The following is a 7,665-nucleotide window of genomic DNA, read 5'->3' as shown; positions in this document are numbered from 1 at the left end:
GCCCAGCCCTTCTTTTCTTTTTTTTCTTCTTTCCTTCCTCCCTCCCTCCCTCCTTTTCTTACACATCTGAAGAGCCGCTGTGTTATTTTGTTTCTTTTGAATGTGTAGCAAGTCCCCAGTCTCCGTGTCTTCATTGGGTCAGACCCAGTCAATTATCCCCGTTCCCTTCACGGCTTCCGACCTCCCTCTGAACCACTTCGGAGTTGGCGGGAGGGAGGGAGGGCTGTGGTCAGCTGAGCCCTGGCGTCGGCTTTGCTGCTGAGAACAGGACCCCTTGCTTCCTGCAGCCCCCAAAGCCGGACAGAGAGACAGAGGTGTGAGCACTGCCCAGGAGGCCGCTTTCGTTTCTGTGGGGACATCGGGACCACTCATCAGACACCCCCAGGAAGGCCACGTTCTGAGGTTAGAAAGGGGAAAGGTCGGCCGGGCGCAGTGGCTCAAGCCTGTAATCCCAGCACTTTGGGAGGCCGAGACGGGCGGATCACAAGGTCAGGAGATCGAGACCATCCTGGCTAACACGGTGAAACCCCGTCTCTACTAAAAAGTACAAAAAACTAGCCGGTCGACGAGGCAGGCACCTGTAGTCCCAGCTACTTGGGAGGCAGAGCTTGCAGTGAGCTGAGATCCGGCCACCGCACTCCAGCCTGGGCGACAGAGCCAGACTCCGTCTCAAAAAAAAAAAAAAAAAAAAAAAAGGGAAAAGTCAGATCTCACTGAACTGTGCCCATGAAGGGAGAAATGATCCCAGCTTTGAAATCCATCTTCAAAGCCCTGTAAGCGTGGCCCGGTGACGATGTGCTCGGGCGGGGAGCGTGTGCAGGGCGCAGGCCGGGCAGCCACCGCTTCCCCGCCCAGGAAATACCAGCTGGTCGACTTGGGTTAGCGCAGACGAGCCATTTAACTTAATTTTAAAATGACTGTGGGGCACTGGAAAGAGCAAGAAGAAACCACAAACAAGACTCCCCATCTTATTTGTCCCTGAGCAGTTAACTGTGCATCTTACCAAGATTGTCAGTTTAGTTAATTTTGGCCGCCAGAGGAGGCTGTTCTTACCGACACGACAAGCACCGTGGCTGTGCCAGCCTCTGAGTTCCGACTCGGGTCATGCAGGCATGGCTTCCTGGCGCATGCAGGCTGTCTGAGCTTAGGGAGGCTCTGAGCCTGCATCCAGGACGCAGCCTTTGCCACTCTGTCTTACTCCACCTCCATCTCAGACCCCCGGGCTACCAGGCCAGGGTTGCCTCCTGCATCCGTGGAGCCCCAGTGCCTGTGAGGGTGTCCAGACCTCACTCTGTGGGGCCTGCATGAATCCAGGCATGGAGGAAGTGTAGCTGGGCTTCTCTAAGCTGAGACAAATGAAGATGAAGAGGCCCCCATGTACTCAATTCCTATAGGTGGGAGGCCAGGGCACCAGACAAAGGCGTGAGCTGCAAGCACAGGCATCTCCTACAGAAAAAGCAGCTCACACCAGAGCCCAGGCCCCAGAGGGAGGAGCCACGTGCCCAGGAGACCACACCTCAGGGAGCAGGACCGCTGTGGCCAGGGGGCACCCCCAAGCCGGGACCTGGTCCATGCAGCAGGGGAGCCTGCCGGGAGCAGGACCACTGTGGCCAGGGGACACCCCCAAGCTGGGACCTGACGACAGGCCCGGGGGGCCTCGGGATGTCAAAGTGCCTCGTGTTGCCCCCACCGTGGCCGTCCCGGCTGTCCCAGCCTATGTCGGGCTTGAGTGGGTGGCAGGTTCCTAGATGAGGAGGAACCGCACTGAGAAGCCTCCTCTGCATCTGAACCCGCCGCTGGTCACAGAAACATGGTTGGTGGGTTTGTTTTTTTGAGCCTCCCATCATGAGCCACACTCTGCTGAGCTTTGGTCTTGACGCCTGATCAGATGGGGCTCTGGTGGTCTAGGGAGGGGAGGATGTGGTTTTAGGAGAGAGGAAAGGACTCGCTGGGGCCGAGGGTGGGCTGCTGGATTCTTCGACCCCGGGCCCTGGCGATTCTCCTCTGTCCATGCATTGGTGGGACTGTGACTGGGCGGCACCTCCCCTCCCAGGATGGTCTGTGTCCCTAGGCCCTGGGTCTCGGTGGCCTTTGATTTGCTGTGGCTGGTAGAACATGGTGGAAGGGGTGTGGGGTCTTCAGACGCCTCTCCGCTGGGCCGTGGCTCTCTTGAAACAGTGCCCCGCACCTACTGCGGAAGGAACGGGCCTGACCTACAGGAAGGTGAGGGTGGCGTGTGGAATTTCTCCACAGGAGCCCTGGAACCTGAGGACGTGCCCCGTGTGGCACAGTTTAACTCCAAGGGGGGGGTCATCGGGGTGCCTTGCCTACTCACTAGCCCTTCAGAGCTGGGAGAATTGGCCATGCTGTTTCTGGTTGGAAGACGTGAAGGGCTCTTGAGGGGAAGATGCTGGAAGCCTTCAGGAGCCGAGAGGGGACCTGGCTGACAACCCGCAAGGAGGCCGGGAGCTCAGCCCTGCCGCTGCAGGCCCCCCATGAGCGTGCAGGCGGGTTCTTCCCCAGAGCGAGCCTGCAGAACACACCTGCCCTGCCGGCACCTGGACTCCAGCCTGTGAGCCCTGAGTGGCACATCCACCCACACCATGGCTGACTCCTGGCTATTGAAGCTGCGAGGGGATGAACTGGCTTTGCACTGAGCCACTAGGTATGGGGCTCATCACAAACAGAAAACTAAGTCAGGAGGCCGTGCGGAGGACAGCCCAGGCCACAGCGATGGCCAGACCCACCTGCCAGCTGTAAGGAGCCGTCTGCCCAGCCTGGCCAGCCCTGCTGTGATCATGGTGGTCCCATGAGCCAGCCCAGGGAGCCCCCATGGACGCAGAGAATTGTGAGGACCAGGAGCCTAGTGCTGCTTTAACCTGCTGCATTTCGGGTGGTTTATTTCATGTGTTGTGTGTGGACCCATCGTGGCACATGGGATTCTGCCCAGCAACTGCTCTGTGTTCTGAGACACTAAAGGCCAGTGCCACGTTAGATTGGAGGTGGGGGGCAGGGATGGGGGAGATGAGGATGAAGGGGTGATGAGAAGTTAGGGGAGGGAGAGGAGGGAGAGAAGGAGGAGGAGGAGGGAGGGTGGTGCTGCTCACTGGGCAGCCAGGCTCGGTGCACAGAGAAGCTTCCCTCAGTCACTAAGCCGGGCCAGGAGAGGCTGCTTCCAGGGAGTGAGCCGTCTGCTTTGGCCTCTTCCCATCCCCGCTCCGTCACCTCCCCAGCTCTGTCCTGATTTCACACAAACCCATCATTCCATTTTATTCCAGAGATGAAATCAATTCTTCAGCTCACCCTGTGCCCATCCAGAGCACGGCCTGAGGGTGCGGGTGGGTCCCTCCCTGCCCGGCGTGGGGGCACCTGGACCTGTGCTTCTTTCTCGAGGCCTCCCTGCCTGGTGAGGGGCTGTGCCCCTGGGGTCTGTCTCCTGGCATTTTTTGTATTCCATGGGATTCCATCATCCTGACTGTGAAGGGCACACGGACCCGGGTCCTGGCCCATTTGACCAGCTCAGCTCATGCCTGGGCATGCCTGTTCGCCCGCGTCTGTCCGTCCGTCTGTCCGTCTGCTGGCCACGACTTTTCCACCCTCGGGGACATGTTTTTCCCCCTCTGCAGAGCCTGCATGAAGACGTGTGTGCTCGGGCCGATGTCTGCAGTGTAGACACAGCTCACTTGTGTGTGCAGTGTGGACGCTGTTCTGTGCCTGGTGTTACGATGTGTCTGGTGTAGGTGCAGTTCTCTGGCTTGTTTGTGGTGTGTGCAGTGTAGACGCTGTCCCAGTGGGGCTCGGAGGGAACTGCCTGGCATAGTGTGAGGGGCAAGGTGTGGTGGGGGTGGGGCCATTCCTGCGGAGTCAAGCAGAGATCAGCAGTGGGGGCTGCTTCGCGGAGGGAGTCGGGGCTGGGCCTGTCCTTCCATGGACAGAGCACTGAGGCACCGACGGCTGGAGCGATGGAGGAGTCGAGGGCAGGGCCTGGAGAGGCCCTTTAGCCTTTTAAATCATTGCACGCAGGTTCCATGCGATGGGCGGCGCCCGACTCCCCGGGGCAGTTCCGTGGGTTGTGATGATTGTTCCAGCAGCGTCTTCACCGCCCTCCGCGCAGCTCGCCCCGCCCTCCCCAGCGCCTCTCCTGGCCCCGGGCAGCCGCTTGTCTGCACAGCTCGGCGGAAGCTGGTATACACATGTAACTTGCACGTTGTGCACATGTACCCTCTAACTTAAAGTATAATCAACAATGAAAAACAAAAAACCTTTTTACTTTGATGCACTTTTAGATTCCCAGGACGTTGCAAAGAAAATGCAGACAGAACCTGTGCCCTCTGCTCAGTTCACACGGTCCCAGGCAGCCTCGGCTCCGACCCCGCTGGGCGTGGGGTGACCGGCTGTGCGGGTTCCGAGGGCACGGTGTGTGCTTGCCCGGGCCGGCTCCCTGCGTCCTGGTCCCTCAGGCTCTCTCCTGCCGCGCGGCCGCTCCTCTCCGCCAAGAGCCGTTTCAGGCACAGGCCCTGCAGAGGCTGCCCCTCACTCGCGGGGCATCTGGGCTGCTTGCAGCTCTGGACTATTGTGAATAAAGCCGCTGTATTTTACTGTAAGTCTTTGGGGACGTGTCTTCATGCCCCTTGGGTGAATCCAGGTGTGGGATTGCCGGGCTGGGGAGCTCTGAGTTACCTTTCTAGAGAGGTGGTGGCCCATGGTGGCTCCAAGTGCCTGTAGCCTCTCATGCTCCCGCCAGCAGTGGGTGGGCGTTAGGGGTGCTCTGAGGCTCGCCCGTGTGCCAGTGGGTGCGTTAGCCAGTCCGGCCGCCGTGGCTTTCCTCTGCAGCCTGCGGTGTCTGCTGATGTTGTGCCTTTTCTGTGTGCTTGTTGGCTACGCACATGTCGAGGGGCCGTTCTGATGATGGACTTCGGGGCTCAGGGACACACGTGTCCAGCGGGCAGCTCAGCCTTTCTCTTTTCCCCACAGACCTCAGTACAGCTGTGCGCCTCAAAGGACTCGGGGAAGTTTCTGGGCCTATTTGGGCAATAGGAGAAGGTCAGGGGCTGTCTCTCCAAAATTCGTGTCCACCCAGAACCCTCAAATGAGACATATTTAAAGAGAAGGCCTTAGCCGATGGAACATTAAGAGGAGGGGCCCTGAATCTGAGGCTGGTGACCCTGCAGGGTGACGTGAGGATGCGGTGTGGAGGAGACACATAGGGGTGGGGCGGGGAACAGGCCACCGGCAGCAGAGGGGGGTCAGGCCCAGCGAGGGAGGAGGCAGGAGGAGCCCTGGAGCCCTCAGAGGGAGCCCGGCCGGTACCTGGGCCTTGGACTCTGTTCCTGGGACTGTGAGGGAATCAATCCTGCTGTCTGAAGCGGTCTGCTGTGGCCCTGTGTTACGGCAGCACTGAGCACAAAGATGGGAGGACCTTGTGACTGGGACTGGGGCAGTCACAAGCCCAGCAGGCTGCTGAGCCCGTGCCTGGCAGGTGGGGAGGACATGGTGTGAGTTGTGGCCTGCGGGCCAGCCAGTGAGCGCCAGCACGGGGCCTGGTTGCCGGACAGCAGTGAACGGTGAAAGGGGTGATTCCTCTAGAAGCCTCCTTGTGTCTCGGGGCGGGAAGCCGGGCACCGTGCGGGAACGGGCCGCTGCTGTGAGGGAGAGCGCCATGAATGTTAATAAACAAAGGAGCCAATTATCCTTCATTACAGACAAGTTTTCTTTGCAGAAAATTTAGGAAATACAAGACGCAAATAAAAATCAAAACCACCCAAGAATGTAACAGGTATGATGTGCTTTTTTCCTAATTCTCACAGCAAAGCTTTGGAGCCCGTATTATTTCTTGTTTGAATTAAACACAGTTCAGAAGGAGAAAGTAATTTCCCCAAAGCTGCCCAGCGAGGAGAGGGCGCCCAGGTGTGTCTGCTGCTGCCCCCCTCTGCAGACCCCAGAGCTGTCCCTGCAGCTCCCTCAGAGGGGCCCCCGCCCTGGAGTCTGCCCTTCACCTTGCTTCGACCAGAACTAAACTTGCCTGTGATGAAGATGGGGTGCTTGGGAGACCCCGACGCTCTGTGTGGTTGGGCCCCTGGTCAACACCAGCCTGGCCTGCACCCCTGCTGGGGCCCTTCAAGGGTGCCCCGCCCTGGGGACAGACCCCCCTGCACGCTGCTTCCTGTGGGACCCACTCTTGAAGTCGGTCTGAGCCATACATGAGACTCATCAGGCGATAGGCATTTTTATTAGAGGCAAAACTAAATTCGGAAGCCCATGATCTCTGTCAAGAGCAAAGCAAGGAGAAGAATGACGTGTTTGTTCACTGCTTCCACCAGGAGTGCCTGCTCCCGTAACGGCCGCTCCGAGCCCTGCTTGTCAGGTGCCAATGAACCGTGTCAAACAGACGACGTGGATTTTTCTGAATCTGCTGCAGAGCCAGATTTTAATTGAATCAATGTGAGAAGCAGGCCTGATATTAAGTTTTACTAAATTCTATTTGCTTGTGTCCTTGCCATTTAAAACATGACTGTTTAAAAAGAAAAAAATACTGGGCAGCCAGGCAGGGTGGAAGGTCGCAGGTTTGGGGTCCCATGGATCTGGGTGGGACCCCCGGGTTCGCCTCTGTGATGGTGTGTCTTGTGCAGAGTCGTTTTATTCCTCCCAGCCTCTGTTTCTCCTTAATGGGCACAGGAGTGCTCAGTACTACTTAAGGTATTTGAAGAATTAAATAGGATTAAAATTTCACCCTTATTTAAACATCTTCCTTCCTCCCTCATCCTCCTCTGTCCTTCCTCCTCCCTCCTCCTCTTCCTCCTCTAAGGAGAAGAGAATGGTTGCCAGCAGCTTTTCTGAAGAACTGGGACAGGAGCTGGCATTTCCGTAGACCTTGCTCTGAAAGGGATCTCTTGTGCGTCCTGTCGGTTGCGTTCGTCGGACTGGGGAGGTGCCCTGCTTCTCGGTCGCGTCTGTTTGACTGGGGAGATGCTCTGCGTTTGGGGGTCTCGGGAGGGCGAGTTGGGGGTGTGCTGGCGAGTGTCTGACACCAACTCTCGGAAGCACAGCCGTGGCGTGTTGCGTCGCCAGCTGTGGTGCCTGTCTGTCCACCACGGACCGTTTCAGGTGACCGACCCGCCATCTCTGAGCTTGGAGTTGCCTGCTGTAGGCCCCCCGCCGACCGCCAGAGCCCCAGCTCCCAGGCCCTCCAGCCTGTGGGTGTTGGTAGGGGTTTCGGCAGTTGTGAGCCTGGGCCGACTCATCGTCCCCTGGTCAAAGCCTCGGTTCTTCCCTCACTTGGGCAATTGGGTCCGTATTAAATCCCCTTGTTTGACTGGTTAGATCCCACCTGATACAATTGGGGTGACCCCAACCGAGGACCCGTGGTTACGAAACAGGACAGAGAAGTCCATGAGGAGGAGTGATTGTGCCTTACAGGAAGGGACGTGTCCGCACGTGTCAAAGGGTTTAGGGGATCACAGTGGCTTCGGCACAGCCCACGGACGGCACAGCCCACAGACGGCACTGCAAGTTTTCCTGAGCCCAGGGACTGTGCCGGGGTCAGAGCAAGTGCATGTCTCTGTCCGTTTGGCATTTTGCTGTGTTTTATATAAAGGAACATCTGAGACGGGGTAATTCATGAAGAAAAGGGGTGTAATTGGCCCACGGGCCTGCAGGAAGCACTAG

The 7,665-nt window shown here is 58.1% G+C and overlaps 1 long non-coding RNA gene across 1 annotated transcript; it reads left to right on the top strand.

Annotated features, from left to right (window-relative positions):
• The first annotated feature begins 296 nt into the window (after nt 1–296).
• On the top strand, nt 297–4,436 carry LOC115900084. Its single transcript, XR_004059762.1, has 3 exons — nt 297–402; nt 4,024–4,185; nt 4,287–4,436. It is a non-coding gene; the product is annotated as an uncharacterized LOC115900084 (long non-coding RNA).
• Nucleotides 4,437–7,665: the final 3,229 nt, after the last annotated feature.

This window comes from Rhinopithecus roxellana, chromosome 10, assembly GCF_007565055.1.
Source record: "Rhinopithecus roxellana isolate Shanxi Qingling chromosome 10, ASM756505v1, whole genome shotgun sequence".
Classification (NCBI taxonomy): Eukaryota; Metazoa; Chordata; class Mammalia; order Primates; family Cercopithecidae; genus Rhinopithecus; species Rhinopithecus roxellana.
The sequence above is the reverse complement of the archived record's forward strand: the minus strand, read 5'-3'. Positions and strand labels throughout refer to the sequence as shown.